The sequence below is a fragment of the Cupressus sempervirens genome, chromosome 3 (assembly GCF_028749045.1).
Source record: "Cupressus sempervirens isolate cs-2001-9-10 chromosome 3, ASM2874904v1, whole genome shotgun sequence".
Lineage (NCBI taxonomy): Eukaryota > Viridiplantae > Streptophyta > Pinopsida > Cupressales > Cupressaceae > Cupressus > Cupressus sempervirens.
In genome coordinates this window covers 698,687,678-698,701,922 of record NC_143120.1, presented here as the reverse complement: position 1 = coordinate 698,701,922, position 14,245 = coordinate 698,687,678, and the positions used below count along the sequence as shown (strand labels likewise).

The 14,245-nt window shown below is 33.8% G+C and overlaps 1 pseudogene; it reads right to left on the bottom strand.

Annotated features, from left to right (window-relative positions):
* Positions 1 to 3,339: 3,339 nt before the first annotated feature.
* LOC149568659 (disease resistance protein Roq1-like) lies at positions 3,340 to 12,659 on the bottom strand (annotated as a pseudogene).
* Between the last annotated feature and the right edge of the window lie 1,586 nt (positions 12,660 to 14,245).

Here is a 14,245-nt window from a genome sequence, read left to right as displayed (position 1 = left end):
ACAAACACATTTTCTAAAGTTTTTCTTTGAATTGCACCGGTGATTGGAGGATCCCAATCAACACTTGGACTTGGAATATAAACTTAGTCACATTTCAAAAGTTAAAATCTGCCACAATATATTTCAAAATTAGATAACAGTCATATGATATATGATATCTATTACTTGGTTTAATAGTTTAGACGAAACCTAATGACTATATGTAAATCCATATTTGACAGATAACCAAATCTAAATGTTTCATTGTTGACTTATCCTTTTAAAATAAATTTTAATTAATGTTTGTCAAACGTATATGGAAAAATATTGGGGTTTAATTAGCCAGAACTTGAGAACAAATCTTTTAAAATTGGGGGCCAAGTTCATGACCTGAAGTAGACATCTATATGATTCTGGCCATAGAAACAAGCATTATGAAAATTCCTATGATGATTATGGGTGTTTGTAAAAATCTTTCACAATCAGTCCCATGCCTTATGGAAAGCCATATGCCCAAAACTAAGATCGGGACTATATTTTATGAAAAATAGATTAATCATATGAAATTTCTAAGAATCTCTAACAGGTATTCCAGTTATTGTTCAAAATCATGAAGATGAACTACCAGACTCAAAATTAATGTAGGAGCCATAGACCCCAAATTAATATGCATATAAAATGTCTTTACAAGCTATTTGAAATGAAACCCGTGTACCACATATGAACATAATACTCAGTCGAAAGAACATGATCCCAACCAACAAGTAATAAGATGAAAATATTTTCAAGAAATAACTAGTGAAGCCATTCCCATTAATTTCCTCATCAGATAATAACAAAAAAAAAAAGCCTTCAGGAACTCAAAAAAGGTTGGAGTATACTCAATTGTATTAGTAGATGGTAAAGTCCACTGTATAATCTATTTTACTCTTAGATTAAAAAAACACCATCAATAGTTAAAAACTTGAAATTTGACAGAAATTTGATTTCTCAGGAACCTACAACAATATGAGAGAGCTAAATGGATCAATCAAAAAATTAAACATAAAGAAATGGATTTAAGCTAATGTATTATAATCATTTTTTGCTAGCAAATCTTAGGCAAGGGTGAAACTTGGACCGACTGTTAAGATATGTAATCGCTAGAAAACCTTCAATATAACCTTGTGACAACTACTCCATAATCTCGTCCAATATTCACTAGAAACAACAAAGATTTTGCATAAAATGACACCCACCATACCAAATATCCAAAACTATAGGGGAAATTAGATTATACAAAGAAATATCGTGGGATCCTGGTTACGGAGCACAAACACGACATCTTAGGATAAATCAATTCTAAATATATAATTTCAGAGAAACATACCTTTAAGAAACACAATTAAGCTAGAATGGCCTTACTGCAAATATGGACAAGATGACAAAGATGATATTACAGAGTTAACAACTAAGTATGTGCTCATATTAAACAAAATTCATAGAGGAAATAGATTACAAGAGTTAGCCACGAAATCTTACCACTTTCTCTATGCACAACATGAAGAACAACATGTGAACTAAGAAACCAAATATTCCTTTCTATAAATTGGTAGATGAGATAATTTTGTGATTGTCAAATGCCATCGAGACACATTCCCCCAGGTATTAATTTCTCGACGACCAAATCTAGACACTTGTATGAATTTGCCGACATAATTACCACCAGCTTGCAATAATGAAATAAGGAAATACATTTCTAGTCCACAAGACAATAGATTTTATGAGATTTTGCTTAGTTTCATCACTAGAAGAAAAATGAATGACAAGACATGCCAAACTGACTAAACTACAAGTTGTTCACCTAACACATATTTGTATGCAGTTTGACATTAAATGAGCAGTAGTGGGAAAGATTTTATGAGATTTTGTCTACATTTGTCGACAAAAGACTAATGAATGAAAACACATTAGAATCATGAACACAGGAGGGAAACCATGTTGCTATTAATTCTACTTTAGCTTTTGCAAGAAATCATGCATTTTAGAGAAAACTAGAAGCCCTATTGTTCACCTAATGGGCCAATAGCCAATTCACATGTATTGATTTCCAATACAAATACAGCTCAACCTAAAGTAAATACATTATCGAAAAGGTTTGTGTATTTTAAATAAACAGTCACGATTCATCAAAATTAAATTGGAAATAGCACCCAGTTGGATGCTATAGTATTGAAACTAATAAATGACTATAATATAATTCAAATTTGTTACTATGAAAGAATTATTAAACATATTACGTATATATTGCCACATATTTATACTACTAACATTAAATATAACTCTTCTCTTCTGATAGACCTTCGATCTCAATTCTTCCAACTATAGATGCAACAAAAATTTTAGATTGTCGAGTTTCTCAACAGTGATTTTATATTATTACAATCAACTAACTTGAAGTGTTGCAGTGATTAGAATAGCAACTCCATTGCCATAAAAAAAAAAAAAAAAATGTTTCAAATGCTTTAAAAATTATATTGACCTTGAAAATATCAAGACAAAATGATTGTTAGCACTCTCAACTGCACAATAGGTTGCATCACATTCTTCTTTAGTCAGGCAAGATCATTTAATAGGTATTTGAGATTTTAAGTTATTGTTGCAAAAATAACATTAAGGGAAAGGTAGATACTTACATCAGTAAGTAATATTGTTCCACCATCCTATTAAAACAAAAGTTTCATTTCAATCATTTTGGAAGCAAATGAAAGTGAGAGAATTAATGTGCATTTATGATGAAATGAATGTCCAAGTGGCTGAAAACAAATTTGTAGGATTGGTATTTTAGGTAATGATGACTGAAAATGAACTTTCTATGACTTTCTTGCATTCAAAGAAGAAAGTAGGAAAATTCGATAACAAGTGTTGATGTGGAAACCAATTTCTATATCATAGTCTCTAAACAACAAGTGGCTTTTTGGGGCAAAGTTTCAATCAAGAGGTTGAAGATTATCTTCATTATAGATGATCCTTTTTTCCTGATCATGGTCAATGGCCTGTTTGGGATAAAGCACATGATTGAAGAATATAGGCATTGGACAAACACACGTTAAACTCATGTTTAGCGTATCAAAATTGGAAGTTAGTGATAGAGAAAATCTCATGTTTAGCATATCAGAATTGGAAATCAGTGACAGATAAAATTAGAAGGTTGGTATCATAGACTATAAAACTTCCAATTCCACACATTTATACATATTTATAATACTAACATTAAATATACATATAGAACATAAATATTTTTAAATCAGAAACAATTAATCACATAGATTGCACAATTAAGTCTATAATATTTAACATTATTCAAATATGACAAATTTATTATGCAGCGGCACAAATATCCTTTGTTTTTCCCAAATGTTGCAATAATCCATAAAAAACGTCGACTACTCTATTTTCCTCACCCATCACCAATATTCCCGTCTCTACCAAATTATCTTCTAACGAATGGAGGTCCCTCCGTAGAACAAAAGAAACATGGGAGGAAATTTCCTCTTCCTTGAGTGAAGATGGGAAGAAAACACTAATGTATAGCTTTTTACCTTCTGGCAGCATCATTTGATCGACATTTGTCGTCAGATCAATGTCAGTCGAACGAGTCCACCAAAGTGACGCCAGGGAAAGCAAAACACTTCGCCATCGCCTCCACGCTGGGATCTGCCGTTACACATATTTGACATCTGGATGGCCATTTCTGCCACAAATTATACATTGTTATCAACTACTAAGCATCTAGATTACATAATAACAATAATAATAATAATTAGAAGCTCAATCACGTAAAGACTATTATTACCTCTCTATTTAAAGATTGAAGGAAAGGTTCCAATGCTGATATGTGGCATTCTGCCATGAGGCTTTACCTCCTCAAACTCTCCATATCCTTCAGACCCTCTATCACTGGCACCTCCTCATGAGTTCGTAACGCCAATGTCTCTAACGAAGTGCAATTTTCTAATCCTTTAATTATCCTCAGCTCCTCACACCTCCACACATCCAGAGACTCTAGCTTCACCAGACCAGGATTGAGGCTTATGCTTGGCAGATTTGAACATGCCATCACTTCAACACTCTTGACAGATACGGGCAAGCTACTTATCTCTACTAGGTCATGATTCTGGTTAATAAATAGCGTCTGCAGAGTGGGGCAAGAGTTGGGAGAGATTGATATCCTAGACACACGACAGCTGTTTAGATATAAATTTGTGAGACTAGAGAATGAAATATTGGAAGATGAGGACTCCTCCTGGATTACAAATTCAGTGGGTCCTGGGCAACAAGTGATCTCCAAGTCATGAAGGCTAGCAAGCTGCATAAGTACTTCTGACGGAATCATCAAATTACTACATCTCACCAATTGTAAAACCTCCAGATTTGTCAAAGCACCAAACTCGCCAGGCAATGATTTGAGGTTGTCACAATGTGATAAGGAGAGGTAGTTCAGCGATTGGAGGTGGCCAAATTTTTCTGGCAAAACATCAATCGCGCTACAGCTTTCCAATCTTAGATGCTGCAAGTTTCTCAGATCACCGAACTTGCTAGGCAACGACTTTAGCTCATTACATGCAACAAACTCGAGGCGCTCCAGCATTTGGAGGCTGCAGAACTCGTCTGGTAGACCTTCGATAGGAGCTCCTTTGCCGTCAAAGGATATCTCTTTTAAATGTTTCAGAAATCCTATTGACTTTGGAAAGCTTTGGAAGCTTTCCGCATGGCTGATTTTCAGCACTCTCAACTGCACAGGAGGCTGCAGTGCCCAAATTTCCTTTTTTAATTAAGCAAGACCGCTCAACAACTAAAAGAGATTTTAAGAAAATCTGGTTGCATAAATAACAGTAAAGAAAAGGAAGATACATACATTGGCACTCTCGTCCCACGGTTGTTCTAATTTAGAAGCCTCACAAAGCTCTAAAACTCTCAACTTCTTCAATGAAATCCATGGCGGAAGAGATGTATGCGGAAAGTTGGCCCATCGCAGCGAGACAATGCCTTCTGATACTGGTGCTAATTCCTCTGTAAAATAGTTGTTTTCAACATCTACAATTTTTAATCTCCGCCTCCGCTTAATTCCTCTACCTGATTCTTCTCTGATAAACTTAACAAATTCTTCATAAAACTCATCTGTTTGGGCTTTGATTCCCCGAATTGGCAGGCTCTCCTAAATGGAAAAGTATTAAACAATTTAATCTCAGAGCAATCTATTATATAGCATAATAAACAAGGTAATAATTTAACTCACCCTCCCTTGATTCTCAATGTGCGTGAGTTGCTGTGGTGACCAAAGGCGGTATGGTGACCGTGTCATTGAAATGTCCTTTCCCAGATCTCTCAGCAGATCATGCATTCTCAAGCACCTGTCTTCATCTACTTCAACCAAACATTTATCCACGAGCGTTGCCAAACTACCTGCTCCACTCCATCCGGACTCCTCCCACACTATGGTCGCTGAATTCTTTTTTATTCCTATGAAGAAACAAGATATATCCAAAAATATCTCTTTTTCTTCCTCGTCTAGTGCATCAAAGCTCACCACAAATACGGTTTTAATGTCTTTGTGCAATGATCCAGAGAACTTTTCTAATTGACCATTCCAATATTCCTTACACCTTCCATGCACAAGTGCTCCTAAAACCTTTATGGATAATGGCAATCCCTTACATATTATTAAATGCTTTTTAACAAGGCATTCAAATTCTTCTATTGGAGTCGGTATTTGGAAAGCATGCCAACAAAATAGTTCCATGGTATGTCGAGGACTTAATTTTTTCATCTTGTAAATAGAATTAGAAGGAATTCCCCATGATATCAGAACACCAGGATCTCGACTGGTAACCACAATAACACTACCATGTGTAAGGCTGTCTTTTGTTGGTAAGAGAGATTCCAATTGATCTTGATGATCTACATTATCCAAGATAATAAGTACCTGAACAAATCTCAAATATTCTGCTAAGATTGCTTTACCTTCTTCTACACTGTCAAACGTTAGATCTTTTGGGCCACCAAGGTCTTGGAACATCTTTTTTTGCTTTACATACAAATTTTTAGTTGGTGTATCTCGTACATCACAAACAAAACTGCATCTGTAAAAGGAGTGTATCATCTTGTTGTAATATTCTTTTGCGAGTGCAGTTTTTCCACACCCACCCATACCTGTGATCCCTACAATTTTTACATCTTGAGAAGAATTCATCAGAATTATTTCAAAGTCAAATAAGGTTTTATCAAGACCCACAGGATGTTCGGCCACCACAAATAAAGTCTTTTTAGGATGCTCCAGAACAAAATTTTTGATAATCATCAGCACTTCTTTATCACTGTTAAAAAACATTTTTAAAAAAAGAAGTTTTCTCTGAAAAGAAATCTTAAATTAATATAACCTATTTATCATTTTTTAAATTGATACAGAGATATCGATTGTTCATTTTAGATGAAGAATACAGTAAAAAATAAAAACAATGGCATTTTTCACATACAAATTTTATAAGGTGAAGAAATACAAGTTTTTTCTTAGGAAGAATAAGATTGTCTAGAATGTTTTAGATAGGAGAAAATTAGTTCATAAATTAATTCTCTACTGTTCACATCTGCAGTCTCTACTGTTCACATCTGCAGTTGAACTGCAGTAGTAGTTGTTGACTTCACTAAAATATCTATTAGTAGAAACTAATTTCACACATTTCTTAATAAATTGGTGGACTATATCTCCATCTTCTCATGCAACCATCCATGTATAGAGTCATTAGGATAGAATTTAATTTACTATCACGTCAAATTCTAGAAGTTTTCCTTTGTAAATAAAGGTAATCTAATTGCTCACACCATTCACTAAGAACATTTTCTCCTCCACTGTACTGTAGCAATTATTATTCTCTTATGTTGTGATATATTATTTTATATTTCATTTCTCTACATGGTATTAGAGCAAAGGTTCAATTAGAAATAGATTGCTCAAGTTATTTGTTTATAGGACTTATATATTGTTGGAGTAATAATTGTTTGAATTTTCTTTGTGTGGCTAACATGGTCTCTACAAATGAGGTGTTGCCTATATTTAAGGGCCCGTTTGGCTGCGGGAATAGGAATACGTATTCTCAAATACGTATTCTAGAATAGAAAATGGGGCTACGTATTCCTATTCTCTATTTGGTTCAGCCAATATTTGATGGGAATTCGTGGACCCCAAAATTTATGTTTTCTAAAATAAAAAAAGTGGAATAGGAATACGTATTCCAATAACACCTATTTTGGTGGAATTGCAAAACTCCATTTTTTGGGCCAAAATTGGAATACATATTCCTATTTTACTTCGTATTCCAATTCCATTTTGGTGCATCCAAACGAGGAATTCAAATTTTTTAGAATTTACATATGCCTATTCTGCTTGTATTTCGCTCGCCAAACGGACCCTAATGGAAGTAGTTTTGCAAATTGGAAGATTGTAGTCAAGAATGTTTTAAGGGAAAAGGCTTTATGGAGGATTGTGAGTGGGGAGATTAAAGAACCTCAAACTAATAGAGAAAAAGAGTTTTCAAACAGTAAGTTGGAGCAAGCGAGAGGTATTATTGGTAAAGCTTTAAGTCTTAATCTCAATAAAAGGTTTGTTGATGTTGATGATCCTATAAAGTTGTGGGAGAATTTGGAAAAAGATTATAAAGATGGATATATTGCTAGCACATTCAATATAGAAGAAAGATTGGTGAACTTAGATCCATCTTGTTTTGAAAAAAATGTCTAGTTATTTCAATGAAGTTAGTTTTTTAAATGATCGATTGAATAAAATAGGTGTTGAGTATGTTCTAATAAGAAATTTAGTTGATTGCAATGGTTGAAAGTAAGCTCCCTCAACTGGACAAGGTATTTAAGGAATCAAGGAAAAGGGCTATTCAAATAAATCCTAATGCTCCACAACAAGTTTGTTTGATCAATATTGTAAGTCTATTTTAGATTAAGAAGATCACCTTATTAAAGAAGGATATATTAAGAAAAATCATGCATATGCAGCTATAAGTAAAGTCTTTAGAAATGATGGAAAGAAGAATTGGAAATAATATAGTAAATTTCAAAACAATGAAGATTCATAGCATTTGTTTTAGAAATGATGGTTCAGAAAATCATGCTGGAAGAAACTCTTTATTTGTAGGTATTGTGTTGGTGAAAATCAAACGGAGAAATTTTGTTTGAAAAGGAAGGATAGTGAAAGGCAACACTTCAAGCTCAAACAAGAAAGGTCTAAGGATGCAAAGAAGGATAAACACAACTTTGTAGCCATCTCCCAAAAAAGGCAAGAGAAAATAGGTAAGAAGGTAATTGCTACACCTGAAACTAAACGTAATGTTAAGAGGGGTTACTTTTCTTTAGATTCTATTAAAGAGCAGATTTTAGATTTAGGGGCATAATTTTACATGACTAGAGATAGATCTTTGTTTATTAATATTCATGAAGGAAATAATTCAGATCAAGAAATTACAATCGAAAATAAAATGAAACTTCCAGTTCTAGGGATGTGAACTATTAATGTAGTAAATGGGTCTTTGAAAAATGTTTTGTTGGTTGAAGAATAAGGTTGAATCTTATTTTGAAATATATAAAATAGTTCAAGCTGGATATTAGTTTTTTGTTAATATGAATCAAATTATTATTAGAGATAAAAAAAAAAAAGACACAAGCAATACAATTACTACTGGTAGAGTTGATCATGAAGAGTCTATTTAAATTTATGGCATTTGTTGATGATGAATTTACACACTCTCATGCTTATATTGCTCAAGCTGATTATATGCCAAAACTTTGGCATGCTAAACTTGGACATGTACTAGCATACCTAAAAATTTAATTCAATTATTCCATAAAATAAGCTGAGAGGTATCTAATTCGTGGAATAAACCATTGTATTTTTTTTTATATATACTATGCTTTGATATTAATACATAGAAGTTTTATTTATTTCACATGTACAAATTTAAAAAAAATCATATTCCATAAAAATCACAGCAATAAAAAGATTCATATTTCTGTTTTGTTTTGACATGTAACTCGGGTAAAGCATGGAGAACTAATCACCTATAACAACTCATTCATAATGATTAATGTGAACTGGGCTATCCTTCACTTTTAGGTATCTTCTCACGATTATTTATGATTTTAGTAGGAGAGTATGGGTTTATTTCATAGAAAAAAAGAATGAAGTACTTTAGGTTTTTCAAAAATTGAAGGCATTAGATGAGAATCAAAGTGGGAAAATGATTAAAATCTTAAGAAAAGATAATGGGGGAGAATTTTGTAATCATGCATTTGAGTCATTTTGTCAAAGTTGTGGCATTAAAGCACAAAGAACATATCCTCATAGTCCTCAACAAATTGAGGTGGCTGGAAGAATGAATATAACTCTTTTAGAAATGGCTCATCGTATGTTGCAACTTAAAAATTTACATAATAAATTTTGGGGTTCAGTTGTTTATTGTGTTGCATATATTGTGAATAGAATTCCCACAAAAGCCCTCGCAAATATCACCCTTGAAGAAGCTTGGAGTGGTAGAAAGTCTGACATTGGTTATTTTAAAGTATTTGGGTGTATTTCTTGGCTAATGAAAAGAGAAAGAAGTCAGAACCAAAGAGTAGCAAGTGTTTGTTTATGGGTTATAATGAAGAATCAAAGGCTTATAGATAATATGATTTGACAACAAACAAGGTATTTATTAGTAGAGATGTAAAGTTTGATGAGAAATCACAACTTACAACCACTTCCTCTCCTTTCACAACGATAAATCCTTCTCAGATTATAGAAAGAAGTGAAGACTATATTGATGAGGATGAATAATGCATTATTGATACTAATCAAAGAACTAATGCTTGTGATCAGCCATTATCTCCAAGTAGTGATGAAGAAGAAGATGTTTTTACAACTAGACAAAAGACAAGTATGGAAGAAATCTATGGGAAAGGATCAAAGATCCAAGGAAGGAGTGGTTGTTCTCTTGTGGCCAACACATTACAAGTAAATGACCCAAAATCATATGAAGAAGCTAGAGGAAAGAAAGAATGGGAGCAAGACATTAAGGAAGAATATAATGCATTGATGGAAAATAAAACTTGGGAACTTGTACCCCAATCGAGAGGTAAGAATGTTGTTGGCTAGAAGTGGGTTTACAAAATAAAATTTAGATCAAATGATGATATAGAAAAATTTAGGGCTAGATTGGTTGCCAAAAGGATATAATAAAAAAGAGGGCGTTGATTATGAAGAAACATTTGCTCCTGTCATTAAAATGAATATGATTAGAGTTATCCTATCTTTGGCTACAAGTCTTGGGTGGCATGTTTATCAAATTGATGTAAAAAATAGTTTCTTAATTGGAGACTTATATGAAGAAATATATGGATCAACTCCCAGGATTTGTAGATCAACAACATCCTAATCATGTTTGTAGATTAAATAAGTCACTTCATTGACTTAAGGAAACACCAAGAACATGGAATGAGAAGATTGACATGTATTTTCAACTTCATGGGTTTAAAAACTATAAATTAGACCCAAATCTTTATGTGAAGAAAGTATAAAAAAAAATATTGTGGTTGCAATGTATGTAGATGATCTACACATAGATGGACCAAATATCGGGCTAATCAATGACTTAAAATCATATCTCAAAGGGACATTCCTTATGGGTGATTTTGGTGACCTAAGTTATTTTCTTGGCTTACAAGTCAGTAGGCTTGATGATGGGTTATTTATCTCTCAAATAAAATATGTTTTGGATCTTTTAGAGAAATTTAAAATGTTGGAATATAAGCTAGTCCCTACTCATTTTCAATCTAGAGTTAACCTTACTAAGGAATGCACCTCCAAGAAAGAAGATCCTACATTATATAGACAAGTTGATGGTAGCTTAGTTTATCTAACTCATTCTAGACGAGATATTTGTTTCAGAGTAGATATGGTATCCACATTTATGCAAGAAACCAAAGAAAGTCATTGGATGGCTACAAAGAGTATTTTGCAATATATCTATGGAACGATTTACTATGGCATACATTATAGCTACAAGTCCTCAACTTCTTTGATTGGCTTTATATTCAGACCAAGGTGGCGATATTGATGATAGAAAGTCTACTAGAGGCTATGTTTTTCAGCTTGGATCAAGTCCAATTACATGGAGCGACAAAAAACAAGCAATTATATTACTATATTCATGTGACATGAAATATAGAGAATTAAAGGAAGCAGGAAAAGAGGTAGTTTAGATTTGACATCTTTTATTTGATCTTGGCCTTGAACAAAGTTTGGCTACTACTTTTTATTGTGACAATTAAAGTGTTATACACGTTGCAAATAATCATGTTTTCCATGCTAAAACAAAGCACATTGAGATTGATGTTCACTATATCAGAGATCTTGTTCAAGAAAATATTGTTAGCCTCCAATTTTGTCGAAGTGAAGATCAAACGACTGATATATTTACTAAGAGTATGCTTGAGACTAAATTTTTGAAGTTAGGAGATATGTTGGGCATGATTGAGGTGAACATGCATTGGGAGGGGGGTAGTAATATAATGCTAACCTTCTCTTTTGTATTCTTCTACCAGATTTAAGGGGGATGTTAAGAACAATAAGATTGTCTAGAATATTCTAGATGGGAGAAAATTAGTTCCTAAACTAATTCTCTATTGTCCACATCTTAAGTTTGACTGCATTAATAGTTGTTGACTCCACTAAAATAGCTATTAGTTACAAACTAATTCCACATATTTCCTAATAAATTGGTAGACTATATCTCTATCTTCTACCAATTACTCTTCTCTTATGTTACTGTGATATAGTCTTTTATATTTCATTTTTCTACACTTTTCTATCTGCAAACCAAAATAATTTTTCCAAAAAAACATTAAAAATTTGAATGTAAGAATGGCTTTATCTTGTAAGTTATATTTCCTATATACGTTAGAAAGGGAAGAGAATCCATCACATAGAACAAATATATTTCAGAACATGCGATAGAAGCAAACCGGCACTTACTCCTCACCGTTAGACGATGTGGCCTTTGAGGTATGAAACGTTTTGCAGTGCCGACTTCCAATCCTCAATCTTTTCTGGACTATATCTCCTCTTTCCTTCAAGCTTGGAAAAATCTTGAGCATACCTTCCCTTTATCCAACGGATATCATTCACATCAACATCGCAGAACACAGGAATGATTGTCTGGCCACTTTTGGACATGAGAGACAACTCTTCGAGACACCAAGTGGATTCTGCATATCTCGGTGAAAGGATAGCAACGTGAAGGAAAGAAGTTTTGATGACATGTTGTATCTCAGAAGGAATGGAATCGCCCAGTTCAAGCTCTGGTTCGTCTAAGAAGACTTCGACTCCAAGCGGTTTGAGGGTATTGTAGATTGAGGCGGCTAAAGTTTTCTTGGTGTCGGGGCCACGGTGATTTATGAACACATCGTACCGCACCTTTTTCGTTGATGGAGTTGAAGACGATGCAGAGGGGGCCATAATCTCTGCCACTACTACAAAGCGAGTTGTTTTTAGACGATTTTTTTAGACAAAAAATTATTATTGTCTTTAACTTTGCGTTGTATTTTCTTTTTTATTTACCCTTTAATTTTAATTTTAGTTTTTGTCTCTAACGAAACATAACGCGAGCGGGAAATTTATTTCATCGCAATAGGAAAGATTAAAAAAAAGTTGGAGCGGCAAACTAATTTGATGCCGCCAAGAAAGATGCATGATAGAAAAAATTGTGTAGGAGCCAGTCATGAAAGGTGTGTGGGCGGATAGACTGGATGTTGTGGAGTTTGGTAATGTCTTTGGTACATGGGGATTCTGGGGGTTTTGAAAAGGTCTATGGATAGAGAAGTCTTCACTTTCTACCGTTCATGCATTTTTCCGTAAATCTCAATTTAGGTTTTTTTTTAAAGCCAAGAGGGTTTTCAAATCGTAACCATGGTGGAGATCCAGATTTGGTTGGAGCAAGAAGGGTGAAATTTTAAGGCAGAAAGTGGATCAAACCAGAGTTGATCATCCTAATTTCATCGCTTTAGCCGCAGAATAATAAATTTTTTAACTTCAACCCAAGTTTTCGAAGATGGATTTGGGGAATAATGGTGGGTTGGAGGAAAAAGCTTCAAGAGAAAGAGAATTCTTGCAGAGGTCTCTCTTTTGGGATAAAATCATTCTCTTTCTAAACTTCACAAGCGGATCCACTGTAAGTAGTTTTGAACTCTATATTACCAGGTTATTTGTTCCTTAATTTAGATATGTGAATATACTTAAAAAAGCCTTTCTTTTTGGTTGGGACAAGTCTCTTATTCTCTTATCTATGGAAGCACCCTTTTCACCTTGTTCAGAACATTTCGTCCCTACAACATTCTTGGTCTGTAATTTCCCAGTTACCACTAGAGTCTCCAGATCTGGATATTTTGCCTAAGAACAGAGAATCCTTTGTAGGCATTGTAAATTTGGTTTTCTCTTAAATTGATAGTTATTTTATCGTTCAGATTTGTGTGCTTAAAGATCCTAATGTTGGCCTCTAAGGACCATCCGTTGGAAATTTCCAGAGTCTCCAGATCTGGATATTTTTCCTAAGAACAGAGAATCCCTTGTAGGCACTGTAAATTTGGTTTTCTCTTAAATTGATAGTTATTTTATCATTCAGATCTGTGTGCTTAAAGACCCTAATGTTGGCCTCTAAGGATCATTCGTTGGAAATTTTTGAGCCTCCAAATCTGGATATTTTTCCTAAAAAAAGACAATCTCTGATAGGCACTATAAATTTGGTTTTCTCTTAAGTTGATAATTATTTTATCTTTCAGATCCATGTGCTTAGAGACCCTAATGTTGGCCTCTGAGGACCCTGCATTGAAAATTTGTAGGTCTGCAGGTCTGAATATTTTGCCTAAGAACAAAGAATCCCTGGTGAGAACTGTAAATTCGATTTTTTCTTAAATTGATAATTATTTTATCATTCAGATCTGTGTGCTTAGAGACCCTAATGTTGGCCTCTAAGGACCCTGCGTTGGAAATTTGTAGGTGGTGTTTGATGTCAAGAAATAACACAAGATTCGTATGGGTTTTGTAGATCTAAGATTATTATGGATGGGAATTCATTTTTTGTTTTGAAATGCTCATCCCCTAATACTAATAGAGATATTCTTTTTACTAAGCCTCCTTCTAATGGATTATGCTTCTCTTAATTGCTCCATTATGCGTTGATGTTATTTA